This window comes from Varroa jacobsoni, unplaced genomic scaffold, assembly GCF_002532875.2.
Source record: "Varroa jacobsoni isolate VJ856 unplaced genomic scaffold, vjacob_1.0 scaffold_300, whole genome shotgun sequence".
NCBI classification, from domain to species: Eukaryota; Metazoa; Arthropoda; class Arachnida; order Mesostigmata; family Varroidae; genus Varroa; species Varroa jacobsoni.
The window spans coordinates 203,776-220,049 of NW_019213202.1; the positions used below are offsets into that span (position 1 = coordinate 203,776).

At 41.6% G+C, this 16,274-nt stretch overlaps 1 long non-coding RNA gene across 1 annotated transcript in view; it reads left to right on the forward strand.

The window, feature by feature from the left end:
• The first annotated feature begins 9,607 nt into the window (after nucleotides 1-9,607).
• Nucleotides 9,608-16,274, forward strand: part of LOC111259164 (uncharacterized) — a 13,228-nt gene continuing 6,561 nt past the window's right edge. The window contains exons 1-2 of the long non-coding RNA XR_002679453.2: nucleotides 9,608-9,784; nucleotides 13,700-13,770. This is a non-coding gene — a long non-coding RNA (uncharacterized LOC111259164). The remainder of the gene's footprint in view (nucleotides 9,785-13,699; nucleotides 13,771-16,274) is intronic.

Genomic DNA, 16,274 nt, shown 5'->3' on the forward strand with positions numbered 1-16,274 from the left:
CTTTGGCTAAAAAATTCATTACTCGATATGTAGATATCAACAAAATTTGACAGTTTTTTTAAGGACATCGTCAGCGTATACACGTATAGCATGATAAAGTCGTTCAATCGCGACCCTCTTTCCATGGAGGCGCTGTGACGAGGTTCTGTGAGAATAAAAACTCGTGCTTATCGAAACTTCCTTCAAAGCAGATTAAAAATGGTTTTCTTCAAAGTTATCATCTATTGAGCTATAGCAGCGTCTGACTTGATCTCTCTCTAATTTTTCCTCGACAGGTAGTTACATCAATGAAGCGCGCAAGAACTGATTGTCCATTGATTTATTACTGTTCACTCTTAATCTTATGATAAGTCTCAGATGCTTATTGGTGATAATAATTTTATTTATTTTGGGAAACAGTTGCAGGTCACAATTTAATCGATTTACAAAACATTCCGTAGCTTTACGTGTTCAGTGAACACCATCAATTTTATGCAACCGTCCACCTAACCGCACAAAGTCTTCATCTGAAATTGCCTTACCGTCTTTGCATAATTTTTGGAGAACTGCGGGCCAGTTTTATTAGCATGCAAGCAAGCTGGAAATTCTGATATGATAGGCCTTGAACCCGTATATAGAAACAGTCGAAATGTTCGTAGGTAATGCCGCGCATGTTCTTGAAAACGTCGCATTTGAAAATAATCTTATTCCAAGGAGAAAATAAGTTAGCTCTCTGTGTCTATGAGCGAAAATTAAATCTAATAAACTATGTAATAGTTACTTGTCTACATTTGTATATCCACCTACGGTAAAATAAAAGTAAATTAAAAAAAAAAAGATAAAATAATCGCTCGATACACTGAGTAGACTTAAATAGTGTACTATAGATTTATTAATAAAATGATATTACAGGACTGTATATCTTTGAGAACTTACGTCTTTAGATGTCTTACTCTATGAATTGTTCAAACAGAGTGCTACATTTCAGGAGCTATTTTTTTTTTTTGCTGTGAATTCATAGACATCGTCATGTTGGCACCGCTTGCAACGGAGGTCCAATTTTGAACAGTTTAAACTGCGTTTTTTTCACTAATATCATGTCAGCTCCGTAAGTGTGCGCCAGCTGCTACTTCCATCCTAAACTACATGAAATAGGTGTATCCGTAGTACCATTTATATGTGTTGTTTTTAAACGCATCCCTTCTTTCACGAAGACTAAACTTTAAAAAAGATGAGACAAAACACTGGATGGCCACACTGTCGATTCCGCACAAAAACGGTCGGAATAGAAGTCTTAGTTCGTTTGTTATATAATACATATTTGCTCATACTTGTTGTTAGGTAAATAGGTCAATATTACATAGAAAAGACTGTTTATTATCTTATACCACTAACCGGAAGGGAATGCTTTTTATGTAAAAAGCTTTTTGTGGAGCACCCGATTTAGTTAGTGACGATAACCAGGAACGTACTTATCGTAAAAGCGCTATTTTTTTTTTGTTAAATAAAACTTTAACTTGATTTTGCAACTTCTATTATTTTTAAAAAAAACTTTATTTGGTTGTTCATGTCAAGTTACGATGCTATATTTTGGCACAATCGCCCCATATGCAAATATGAAGATCGTTTTAAAGGTTAACCAACAATTGGTATTTCACAAGATGTTTTGTCTTTTATGCCTAAAACACTTAGTTAGTCTTAAACTGTGTTAAAAATTGGATCCTTATAATACAGAACGAAATGGACGCTGCAGTATTAGATTGTAAAGAATCACACCTGCCGATAATTTGTCATTTTTTAAGAGGCAAACAGAATGTGCCTCAGATGAATGAACGCCGCCAGGATACGTTGAGTGATATCCCGAGTAGCCGACAAACTATATGGTGATAACTACTGATGAAAACAGCTTCGGCACACTAAGCTCCCAGATTCTGAAAAGATCGTCTTATCTCTCCTAACAGGTGCCAACGGGTTGGAACTACTGAGGCATCACATCACCCTAGAATAATCTGTTTTTTTTTGTGAGACGTCTAATTTTACATAATAAATACATATTTAGATTGTTTTGATAAGCTTATGCGATGTTGAACCGTTTTCTACAAAATTTAAAATTACACTGATGTTTGAACAAGCGCCAACAGTAGCTAAACAACTGTCTATAGAGTATATTCTGGAGCCTTCTATGTCTAGCATTTAAACCTTTAGGCATTATTTCACACCGCTGACCGCTCTGAATATGACATCATCATAAAGATCCTCAACGAATTTTAGAAATCCCGAATTACCGATCTTACACCACAACGCGAACGCATTAACTTGCTTTAACAATCCATTTATATACCGTGTAATACGCCTTTCATTGTATCCCGCAAGTGCCCCTAAATCGATGGCTCGCTCACTAGACCGAGCTCGTGCGGAGCAAAAATGATGAAAAATCAGTCCGAGTTATTTAACCAGCCAACCAACGATATCGAGAGATACTTGAAATTCAATAAATATCAATTCGACCATCGAAATCATCCCGAAATGCGGTCTATTGGTGTATGTACTGCGTAATTTTGCTTGTTGGGTTAGGTTACCCAATCGGTACAATCCTCCTACCCAGAATGAGCTATACGCCTGTCAAGAAGCTATAGAAATAGAGGGACATTGCTTTGAGCGTAAATGTGGTGACCAGTGCTGATAGACTAACCAACAAAAGAATATTTCAGTTCGGTACTATATGCATAGCTCTCGATAAAGTGAATTACCATTCGTCTCTTGCTTGTACCGTTGGTCAACGTACTCAAAATTGGCAACAACGATACGCAATCGGGTGGGTTAAATAGTTTTATTGGCTGAAAAAGCCGCCACACGTAATGGACCAGATGGAAAATCTTTGTCAAGCCCTTCGAAGGGTTGTGGCATCGGCCCAGCTGCTGCGCGAAGCCATGCGTAAACACGAGTCTCATTTTGATTGGAGGTCGGCCGTAGATTATCCAAACATTGAGCAAATACGACACAATGCAGCTCAGGAATTTTTAGGCTTCTGCGTACCTTTCTGTGCTGACCTACATAATCTTATCGTTCAATTGAAGGCTACTGGATTCTTCTATCGCGATGAGGATTGGCTTCAGGGGCTCTATTTCCGGCTTAATAAAAATCGGTACATTTGTATGATTTTCACTCAGCTTACGGGTTCACTCGACGTCATTATGTGGACAGCGGAAGATCTGGAAAATCGTATAAAACAGGCGATGGCTGAGGGGAGCACGGCAACGGCGTTAGCAAGGGGTAGGACGCATCAGGAATTCCTCTTGCTAAACGGTCGAGTTCAGTGTTTTGGCGCAGGGTTCAACATTTTTTTGAGGGAGGTTAGTGTACCAGATCGTGTACAAGAGTATGTATTCGAGCTAAGGGTGCTCGTGCACATCAATGAAGGTGGACAACGTGTAGGTTTTCCGTATATCATCGGAGAAGTTGAACCTCCTTCGATAGCGCAATTACCATGGAATACGGGTGAACCTGGACTACGAGGACATCAGCCTGAAGTGTCCATAGATGTGTCTGAACCATCTAGCGCTGTCTCTGAACCATCTATCGCGGTGTCTGAACCGTGCATCGATGTGTCTGAACCCACCGTCGATGAGGCCGGATTATCTATCGAAAAGTGTGGTTCGTCTACAGATCAGCATGACTCCCACGACTCGAGTAAGGCTGCCTCGCCACTTGAGTGACAACCTGATTGTAAAAGGAGAACATTAAAATTTACGAAGGCCATCGCCACTGTTGAAGTGAGCTAAGTATTTCGAGCGATTTTTCTAGCTGTGTCAGTGTCGTAGAAAGCGCCTACAATTGTACTCTCATTTATAAGATCGGCGGAAAATATGGTTTCTATAAAATCCATTTAGAGGGTGACGTAATCAACTATTAAGTAGACCAGAAGGATTGCAACACTTGCCTATGCGCTGGACCTCTTCCAATTGCAGCTGTGACTTATTTGTCAGTATAGCTCTTAGCCCAAAAGTCCTCCTAAATAAAGTGATAATTGCGGAACCTTTCAGTTTCAGTGGCTAAATCATTTAAATAAGCGATAGGCTTATTTAAATGATTTGGCAGTTCGGTATTTGCTGTTATTCAACATAATAATTGTGGATCATAGCATACTGGTCTTTAAGAGTGAAGTCAATTATGATAGTTTAGCGGATTTCAGCTGTAGCGTATAGATCTGAAGGCTTCTTCCTCGGTTCGACTTGATAAATTCAAGTGAATTTTAAATTTTGACACAATTGAGTGATCTTATCAACTTGTATTTAACGACGTTTTACACATAGAAGTCTTGTACATAGGCCAGTCTGCTTCGCAGGTTGTCGATCTAGCCAGCAGGATTTACAACAGCTAGAACGCTATCCGTCCTTAGGTACATATGGCCTGATTCGATCCAACGGGAGTCAAAGGACGTGATGCGTTTCTATAGCTTTAGCAACAGCTTCATTCAATATTGACGCTAGTTGGGCGTGGTTTCCTGTTCTCCCACAGTGGAAAGCGATGCCTTAGCCGGTGTAAACACGCTAAAACGGCAAGGGCTGCGGGAGTTGCAAAACTGTAACCTAATGAAGGTAAATGGCAGCGTTGTCGATCTGCTAGGTATGCTTAGTACATATAAAAACTAGGCGAAATAACTAACGTAAGTTTATTTCCACACCCATCGGCGTACACGGCGTAGCATTTTATAATCTAGCGCCATCACGTTCCACTACGGACAATGCGGTAAATGCTGTTAGAAATTTAATGGAATCTATACCTAGGTGTCGGTTTTATCCCGGGCGATGAGTGCGCGTGACTTGATCATTATTGGGTTCGTGCTTAGGCTACGCTTAATGTAGTCTCTTGGGGGATAAGTCGCAGAAACTACAGCAACTGATCAGGTAAACAACTATTCTGTATTAATTAACAACCTTCAACGATGAGTGGTTACTTACCTGAGTGGAGACCTAAGGCGGCGTGTCAACCACGAACTGGGCTCCACTGCGATTTTAGTTCATAATTGTAATTATAGATGAATAACTTCAACTTAGAAAAGGCATGCAAACTCTATGATGGCTATCAGGCCGTACAATTAGACATCCTTTCGAAAATGAAAACAACTTTACGTAGAAAAAAACAGTAGCAGTTCCACTAACCACCCCTAACTTGAATAAAATGCAGGGCTTTAATAATGCATATATTTTAATTATGTTGTCACGACTGACGTTTTGACGATTTAAGTAAATCAAGATAAGGCTGAACGGTTCCTTCCAAAATTCGTTCGAAAAAAAAAATAGACTCTATATCCATGTGTAGTAATAATGAAAAATGATCTGGCTTTTCTCGGTTACTTAATTAGAACATTATGGTTCTCTTCTTCCTAAAGATTCAAGGAAATAGAAAGCAGATTGGCATATAAACGCTTCTATTTAATATTATACGTGTTTGGCCATTGTAAACGATTCCAAGTTCCTACCTCGTTTTTAGATGTGCAACGAATATCCCCTGATATCCTATGTACTATAGTACTATTTGGAACAATAATCACGTTTGTGAACAAGGATGCCTCTGTATGCCCGTACATTTGACTTCGTTTACTGAAAAACAGAACTATGACAGCATGCTTGTTTCAAGCAAACCGAGAAGCTTTCTTCCAACCTTCGTCGAGAGCGTGTCTAGCCAAAGCGTCATACTGTATCTATGTGATACGCTGCCATACACTGGGCCGGCGACCCGCACCCGTCGTGCATCTCGCTGTATATAATGTCAATATATTTTTATGCTATTCGGCATACGGAGTCATACGCATGCTAGTTTTTATCTTTTAGTGCTACCACTTTGCTTGCTTTGATGCAAGCCGGCAGTTGTTGGGACTGTCGACCCTGCCGGCCGAACAAGATTCTAGCAAGCAGGTTCTTCTGTACCTTTTTAGCAAGCCAAATACATACCAAGCGGCATCGCTGGCTTCTCAGTCTGTACTGGGCAAAATTCAACAAGTTCTCTTAGAGCTGACGTCCTTTAGTCAAACGTCACAGCCCGGTATGATTTTCTTGAGTGTTCCTCTTTTAGGTTACGGTGAAAGTTTTGCGTAGCAATTAACCTCGTCAATACTGGGTCAGTTGAGGCAGGTCCGTCGATGAGATGCACAGGCTGAAATTGCTATCTATATTCTTGACTGCAAGCCCGTGTTGTATAAAAAAAATCATACTAGTCTATCGGGAACGGGAGTTCTTCTTTGCGAATCCTCTTTGCGGCGAGCTGCTTTGTTTCCAGAGGGGTCAAAATGAATAGGAAATGAATAAATCGTTCAAACGGTGTCTAGCATCCATTGCAGCCGCAAGCGCACAATATGAAATAAAGCCGCCTCTCTTCTCGGCTTGCGTAGACGATCTGTCTGTATTAGCGAAGTTGCTTGATATGTACACCAGCAATTTTATGCTACTGCGCATCATTTGCCAAGCGGAAGCCTATTTGATGTGTGCAGCAACAGGACATCTTTCAAATTACAAATATAAGATAGATATTTTACAGAGCAGTCAAATGCTTAAACATTAGTACCCGTGCTAAAGGTTAACTGCGTTACCAGCTAAATGTCACTGCCTAAAAGCTTTTTTTGTTTTAACAATATCAACCCATTTTTAGTCTTTACAGCATAATTCTTTGATTGCAATTCGTTACTTCTAATGTCTGGAATTTGAAACGAAGGATCAAGTTTATGAATGAACTTGCCTCCAAATGTGGCGCATGCTGACAACGGTATGGAAGCAAAACTAGTTTTATTCAGTGTTTGTCAGGCCCTCGTAAATGCAGTATCCGCTTCTTTCAGACGTACCGTAAGGCCAAGAATGATTCACGGCTTGGCAGCGATCTCTAGAGCACAATGGAACAGATTGTCTTCGCATGCACATGCTCATGCACTGCATGCGACATTTTGTTTTTTTCTAACACTTCGGCATTGTGTTCTCTATACGAAAATCTAAGCTAGAGTTCACGAAAGCTTACATTTTCGCATAGAGAACTTTTCACTGGCTTATGCAATCAGGCCATGTTGAATCAGTTGCGTTTGCCATAATCCCCCAATACATATAGACCTACATATAGGTACTTGCTGTCCGCATGCCCTTTCTCAGTTTTTGCGCTCTATTTAGCTAGACGTATCGAAACCCAATTATGTTTTTTAACGGTGTATGGAAAAGCCACAACTAACCTTGGTCTACGTGGGTCTTTTTCACAAGGTACTTAAGCTTGTGGGTAACGGCCTATAAAGTGACCACCCTACGGTATTTTCCACGTGAACGTGAATCCTTATTTCTATTTCAACCTAGCTCGCTTACTACGAAAGTTAAGGTGGTCTGCGCGATACGTTGTAGGCATGGCTGCTCATACTGTACTTGGGTGGGGATGATAGGATCATGTCATTTTATGTTTGTCGTAATTTCTAAGCAATAAATCGCAGCAAGACCTTTACGTCTTAAGCAGCCGCTTGCTAACCCGCCGCTTCACCCTATCTCCCCCTCCGCCTTCTTCCGATGTCAGGTTATGCTTCGCCCATCTTCGGTAACAAACTAAACCCTGCGGTCTTCTTACTTGGCTAAGTGGCGGTGCCCACAGAACTGCCATCCTGAGCCTACACCCATGATAGTTTTTGTCGAAAGAAACTAAAAGGCTTTTTGGGTCCTTTCGGGCCCGTGTCTACAGAATGAGGAAAGAATTCTCGTCTTTACACGCCCACAATCACATCGTTGTTCTTTATAGAATCTTTGTCTCCGCCGAATCACTGCGTACTTGCAGGCACTGATCAGTATTTGTGGCCGCAATAACATCCCACTTGAATGATTCGTCCTGAATTCGAGTCACAAGATTTACATCCAGCACGAAATCTCGGCTGGACTAGGCTCGATAACGGTCGGGCTATGCCTCTGAATTTGTTGGACTTCGAATGATTCCTGTGCAGTGACGAGCTAATGAAGATGTTTTGATCAACTGATGTTGTAGTTCGCTTTTCACTAAGGTACCCAGAGGACCCAATTTTTTTCGCTATTGCAAAGGGTATATGTAAAGGTTAATGAATAATTAATATTCTCCGATTAAAAGAGTAAAATCACGCGCATAACATCGTCAGACTTAATTTGACGGCAATCATCGGTCAACCCCTTAGCTTAGCTAAGATCCTCATCTGCAAAAAGTATTTGATGATATATTAAAGTTAGCCAACTGATAAAATTAACGACGCTTTTAGTGGGTGACACAGCAGTTGCAATAACTTTCAGTTAATTCGGTGCATTTTCAATTGTTTTCCTTGGTAGTTAAGTTGACCTAGTATCCTTAAAATTTCCCTTTTTTTCTACTAGAAGCGTTAGGGCGTTGGGTAAATTAGCACCGTTTAGGAAATAGAGAACATTTTCATGATCTAATGAAATATGATCAATAAAAACATTAATTTTAGTAATTCATATCTCTTCAAGGAGTGCCTGCATTATAGGAAAAACCTTAACCAGTACATAGGTCTAAGATGGCATGAAGTCGCACCTCTGAAAGTTACAAATACCTACAAGATGTCGTCACCTTAGCAGAGCTTTCTTCCCGTTCAATTTATGATTTGTCACTACATACGTATTGCGTATGCATGGTACGTGGGGTAGGACCATATATATATATAGTGGTATAGTACAAATCAGCCTATAATGGGGTAAACGATAGGCACGAAAGAAAGGTGCATAGGCAAAAGAATAAGTTAGGCTTAACGGCAAAGAAGATTATCTGATTAGAGTTACATAAAGCGGTAACACTTACTAAATGCAAATGAATGTATCCGTAAGAGTATTCTAAAGGTTGACCATTAGTAATACATAATTTGGCGCATACATATCGGCTTTCAGAACACAGCGATTGGGACATGTTCGTGAATACCTAGGTTGAAACGTAGTCAGGTAGAAACGTCAGTATGGAACTTAACAAGTGACCTTTAATCAGTTTGTCGCTACCTGAGAACTAATTCTATTTTTATAGACCCAATATTGCTACCTCTGTAGTGCGGCGTAAACCATTGCACGACAAGCAGTTTTTCCCTTCTTATTTAAGTACTTTTTAGCTTACGTACTTTTTACGGCTTCGTGTATCTGAACTGTGCTCGAATCTTTTGTTCTCACAACGGGGCTTCTCGAAGGCATAAAAACCTCAATAGCTACAGAGAATGGAACCAAAATAACAAAAGGAAAACGACATATTTTGCTAAACATGATTATGACTGCGGCAGAGAGTCGCGCGTAGCGTTCACAGACTGTCTCTGCACGGAGCGGGAATCGTAACCGGAAACGGTGACATGCAGCCCCTACGTGCAACATTCTGCGCGCGGTGCATAGTTAAGCTCGTTCAATATGCTACTACTACAAGTCTCGTTTTGGTTCCTTCTGCAAATTAATCCGTATCAAACACTTCGCGCGAGTGTCGATCACTTCCCTGACAGTAACTATTTGGGAGGATACTCGCTTCTTCATCTTCGGACCGCCAATATAAGAGAGAGGCTACCCACCCCAGCCCTCCCTCTCTTTGAGCTAAATTACGTTGCGCGCTCTCGTAGACAGCTGTATGTATGCAGTAGCGAAACCGTACAGACGGCGAATAGATCAGGCAACAATAGGACACTGACTCTGTAAGCTTGCAGTATGCATAACTTGGTAGCTGACATAGGTACTCTCTACGTATGCTTTCTGATGTTTGAAGGTGTGAAGACGCAGGGCCCTGTGTAATCGATCACGATGTACAAGATCACGATGATAACGGCGTTGACCCGGCAGTGGTAAGATCTCTTCGTTAGCCGTTGAAAACAAACGACATAGAATAAAGCGTTTTACGCAAATATAAAAAATAACCATCTAATTAGTATAGTTCACACTTCCAGTTGGCGAGAGTGTGGTAAAATCGTTCCCCGGCCGCTAGCGTGTCCGTGTACATTGTTAACATCATTTTTATGGCGCTATATTTGCATGATAATGCACGTTAGCGTAGTTGAATATGATTCGTGTTTGGCAGGTTCAGAAATTTGGTTATCGCTTTAGAAGGCATATATATTAGAGTTTGGCTATGCTGTTTTTAGACAGTTTGTTTTGTATTTCATCAAACGCCGGTAGAATTGTAAAAAACTGATATAAGGTAGGTGATCTTCATACCGCGGTTTTGTCTATTCTAGAGGTACATATTTACCGTAACACACTTTTTCCGCCAAGTCAGTAGTTTGGATTATTGACATTGTACGGTCATCCGGGGAGCTATATGAGACAGAGCAACGTACACAGAACCACATATGGACACGCGTTCTGAATATGCGTGAAATAGCATGTCGTTGAGTGTCGCAAGCATTTCGTTACTAGTTCGATGATGGTCAGAATCTATGTCGATGAACGACTGAACGGTTTATCAGCTCAAGAAGTCTGGTGAAACTGCCGTGTCTCGCTTGCGATGGTTCTGCTCCGTAAAAGTGTGACTCCACCTAGAACGCTGTGAAATGCTGACGTTGTTTTGGCATGGTGGCATTCCGTTCGCCCTGTGATCAGGCTACTGAGGAGACAAAGGGGTACCTTCGAACGTACGCTGATGACAGACCACGTACGTAGTTCTCTTTGTACACTACATCTGATGCGAACTTAAGATTGACGGCTGGTATTAGTGGGAGATATAACTGACTGAGTAAAATGAAGGAAAATATTGGGCTACTTTTGTCCTGCAAAGGCCGATGGAACAGGGACATAGCTTACGATTTCGTGAGCACTTAAGCTTCAGCGGCACTTGTGGCAACCGACATGACGATGACCTTGTTGGGAAAAGGGGCGACGGTGGCAAGACAAAAATGCCTGTAACAAAACGTGCCAATGTAACAAGGATCTTCCTTGTTTCAAAAAAAGAAAAACCGCAATGGCTGTCATACGTAAAGGGAGTACTGGTTGACAAAGCAAATTGCAAATAGGTAGAAATATGTATATATTAGTGCGAATTGACTGAACAAGAAATGACGATGATAGTTACTTCTAGATCACTTGTCAAGGCAGGAATGTTTCGCATCCGACTAATTGTAGACGCGGAAAATAATCAATAGGCTATGAAGGCTGCACCTTTACTGACAAGGTTCTGTTGTACGGTTTAGTGTCGCAAGGGGCAAGTTCGCTGGGTTTCAGGCGCTTATTCTTTTAGGTGGCCCCGTTACTACCGCTCTAACCATAACACTACTGGGAGCTTGTTTTTGTATGAATAGTGACTTCCACGCATTAGGTTTTTTGTACTCATACCGTATAAAATCAATATGTCAATCCCTCCCATATAGGCATGTGTGTACACAATAATTAATTGTGTATATTTAGTATTTAATTATAATTAGATAAAAATGTTACCGGGAAAAATAGGTGAATTTCACTTGTCTGTAGTGGATAAGCATTCTAGGCCAAAAAAATGAAAGGCCTCCAGTGATTATGAAAACAACGTAACAGAAAAGTCTGCACATTGATGTCACACGTCTCAATTCAAACGCCATTAGAGCCAATAGGACTTCCAGAAATTACGTGTTTCCACGCTGCCCTTAAAGACTACATAGAACAATAAAGAAGCTTGTCGTCTTTAAATACACATACGTAACTCGCATTACGGTACCATAAAGCTAAACTACTTTAGTTACCTGCTAAGTGTCGTTTTCTCGGAATCGCTCGAAAGCGTCCTTCGGGTGAACCAGTGATCGTATTTAGCTAGTCATATAAAAGTGAATGGACGTGTGGGTTCACGTCATGCTTGTTTATCCGCCTGTCAGCGTGTTCTAGTATACGCGGCCTATGCAAATCATTGCATCGTTTCCCGCTACTCTGCCTACAAGGCGTTCAAATCTTCTAATGGTTTAGAGCGATGAACTAAGAATAAAACCTGACAGATAGAACACTGCATTCGCAGTTCTTGACCGAACGAAACTACGCTGAAATGGTCTAGTGGTGCTTACAGATGTAACTCACTCGTCGAGTCTATGTACGCTTAAACCTTTTAACTTTTCCTCTGCGCGGATCTCCTGTTTTCCGACGCAGACGCAAGTTGACCCGAGCGCGTAAGCGTGCCATTAACACAGCGTCTACGCCTAATAGATAACATATACTTGGCCTTCCTAACTGAGTCGCCGCCCAACAAGCAAGTGTCTAATAGAATATTCAAAATATATTCTGACACAGCCGAAACACTCGGGACTGCGTCTTGATATTTTGTTACTTGTCCTCGTGTGGCGTTGTGGCAAGACAGTAGTTTCATCAGATTCTAAGCATCTCAGGCATCAGACCAGTCTTTTGTTGACATCAAATTTTTTTCGTAACTATGGAAAGGAGACAAAGCAAGGTCTAAGAATCTGTCATATATAACCACCTGACTGCGGATAATATTGTATATACATAGTGGCCTACGCAAATCATTGGATCGTATAGGCCCCTCGTGTGACCCTATAATTTTTACTAACACAAGTTCTCAAATTAAGTTAGCCAGCGAAATAGCTAACGAGCAATCAAATTATTGATGAAAAGCGAAATATCCTAAATGGAAAACGATAGAAGAACGCTGATTTTGCTTTGTGGAAGTGAACATCAGTAAGTCGTGAAGGCGTTCAATGAACGACTCAACGGTAGATAGAAAGACAAATTAATTAGTTGATTGATACTTCAATGTGATACTATATATGATTGTGTTGGCGTGATGACACCTCTGTCGGTAAACAGCTCATCACTTTCGCTATTTTCTCTGTCTTCTATTTGACATCTGCCCTAGCTTACAGAGCTGCTATAATTATTGGCGCTACTATCTCGAAAACACAGCTTCCCGCCAATTCTGCGGCCGCTAGAGACCTAACTAGTAAGGTGGTACGAGTTTACAATAAATAATTAAAGAACCTTTCCCGATAAGTGTATTCCATGCATCATACGACCAACTCCAGCCGACATCGAAATTCGCCGTTAGCCGACCGTTAAGCTCATGTGGATATCTTCTTAAATACGGTCCGCAGGCGATTGGCAATATGCATTCATACTGTTCGGCTATCGGAACCGAAATGACCAGTCTGAATTCGTCAGTTTATTGGAAATGTTTTTAGCAGAGAAACTCTCTTCGCTAATGCTACTGCCGAGACTATAAGTTAGAGATAAAGCCAGCTGTTCCTAGCAACTTGGTCCGATGCGCGATCTGAGGACACCGCTCCTACAGTGATGGAAAGGAGTTGAGTGGCAAACGAATACGCAGCTTGGCAAGTCCATGAGGTGCAACCACGCTACGTAGCTATTTCATATTCTCCCTCTTCGCTTTTACTACCCTAATAGTACTAGTCTGTCATCTGGGTCATCAGGATTTAATTTCGTTGGGAGGAGATAACGAATATCTCCTGCGGCCGGCGAAGGTCGTTAATCGAAAAATGGTACTGTTTGGAAATGGGGAACTTTTTTCACTTACTGATTACTCTGTTTCGGTGAAGGTGTCGCGGATGTAGCAGCAATTGATGAGTTCGCATTAAATTGTTACGAAACTTAAGCTGATGGAATAATGGGAAAGCATTGCTTATAGGTGATCTTTTGGTTGGGTTGAATTGGGTTATGATACTAGTGGGAAATCGGTTGTGGGCAACTTTAATACGTGAAATCATTTTGTAAACATTCTCGATATTTAATGTGACCGAACAAGTACAAAGCGAGGACCTTTCTTTTAACAGATACGGAGTGCGTTGTGTCGCGTTACGAATTGATATGGTGAACTGCCCCCAGGAACGTATCTACGACCTAGGTAAGTATACAACATAAGGAACAAAGCGAATTTGAGAAATTAAGGAACATGGGGAATTATCATTAAGGCTAATAGCTGCTTATCGTCCTAATACATAAATGGCTGATCACACAGTTAACCTGAGAGTATAAGCTTGAAGTATAGTGCACCCTACACGATCGGAAATTAGATTGCAGTGTAAGCATAACTATAGCAAAAATTACCATTTATACCATGGACAGACGTGAAAGAGCAGATCAAAGCTTGTTGACCCAAACAAACGCCTCAAACTTTATTTTCCCTTTCGGTTGACCCACTCTGAAATATACAGCAATAATTAGCTTAATTCTATTAAATTTATTTACATATTAGAAAAAAAAAACTTGATGTTTACGGAACAATTACTTTTATTACGCTGCGCTACTGCCAGTGATACTTGCTGCAAACTCGGTCCCCCCTCTCTTGTTGCCAATCCGTAACCGCTTATTAGTCTACGTCTACTTACGTCCGCAACGATACGTGACGACGTATGATCAAGTTCAGGTAAGCACTTGTCATGATCAAGGACTAAGTCTGTTCCCAATACTTTGCTTCGTTTCCGCATTTGATCAACTGAAGACACCATTACTTTTACCATGGTTCGATAGAACGGTCCCTTGGTGTTTGCAAGTGTTTGATGACTGCAAGCGCTGTTTTCCGCTTCCGTTGCGACCGTCGCTTATTCCTTCGAAATTGGTCAACGTTTCTATCTAGACATGGAGACGAACGCATGCTTACCGACACATACGTCCGCTGCTGCTGCTGCTTCCAACTTAATTATAGTGCGCATCGAAGGTGACATCTCCGTCCTTTGATCGCCCGGCTTCGCCAACTGCTCCCTACGACATTATTGACACCACCACAGCTGCGTAAAGCCACGCAGAACTCATTGACTAACCACCAACCCAATCTAGAACCATGCCAAAATTGTTGACCGCTGAATGAATGACGCCCGATTCTGGGTTTGCTATCGTGTCCGGACTGCGCCCCCAATGCCTGTGTCACCCTCTTGTGCTAATTAGTTCTCGGTTTGGTTATCCGAGCAAGCTGGTCGGTGCTGGACCTCATACGGCGCAGGCCGCGGACGTTACAGGCTACCGCTACAGGACCGCCTCTGTTCAGAGGACGACCACTGCGGTCAACGCGGCTAGACACATAATCCTCGGAGGAAGTAGAAAAGTACAGAGAGGGAGAGTTGAGGAGACGTAGCGACCTCAGACTTGCCTTAATGCACTGCACCTCTTAGCACTTAGCGCTCAGTGCCCCTCCTACTCCTCTATGTGGGCAGCAGTTTTAGCAGTTTAACCGCCTTCCTTCCTGAAATGGATAGCGCGTAACGGAGGTAGTCTGCTCTGGCCAGGACGAGATTATCAGGACCAGTTGGTTTGCTATAGCACAGGTGTCCCAAACGAAAGAGAGAGCAAAAGGCAAAAAGGAAAAAGAAGGGTAAAGTGAACCGAAGAGGACTTGTCGACGAGAGAACCGTGACGGAACTTGTAAAAGATTCATACTATGGGGAACTCTAGCAGGTCCATGGGGTGAGTTTATGCTGGTGTCGCAGCAGAGGACATAATCAGCGAAACCGCAAACGATGCCAAGCCACTAAAGCCGTCTGAATATTTACGAACGGACCCATTCTCGCTCTCGTTGTCGTTTTCATTTTAGCTGTTTGTTGTTGTTGGTATCCTGGCTTGTCTCGTGGCTTGCCAAAACGACGAGATGGGGATGCGGCGTACGCGGGTTATAAAGACACAAGTAGTGCATTGGAATACCCTTGGTTCCGTTGTAACGGCTGCAGGACTATCACCACCGGAATCCCGAAACTTCCGATTCCGAAATCAAGTCGGTGATGATGACGACGTTCGAAGTGACAATCATTTCCAGTATTTAACGCAGACATGGAATCCAGTAGCCATCGATATTTAGTTCCCCAATTTCTGTCGAAGGGTAAAGGCTGATGTGCGCAAAACACAGGGAGCTGAATCAAATGCTAAATATCTTTGATCTGGCCTAGTGTAAAGTAACGAACAACTATGACCTCTAGTATATGAGCAATAGACTAAACGTTTGTGTGCCTTTTGTAGAGCACCATGGCGGTATACAGTGAAATCGGCACATTTACAATTCTAATTGTCTCTATTGAGGCGCACTACTGAAGACCTTGCCGTTTGGTACCAATCGATCACCTAAATTTGGAACAGGCTGAGAAAAAAGACATCAGCAGTGAATATTCAATCTTATACTGTACCTAGAGGAAGGAGAAACAGCTTTTTTGATAAATTATCGTATTACAATCACTCAAATAAAACGATACCATTCTCTGGTCAGATCTCAATTCAGACCTGCAATACAAGTCTATTTAAATACAACAACTTCTGGCGCTTCCGGTCCATTTTCAGTGAGTCGCTGATAATCTATTCTTCTATGAAATATATTGAATGATTGTTACCATTAGTATTGGCATACTTGATACTGTACTGTTACAT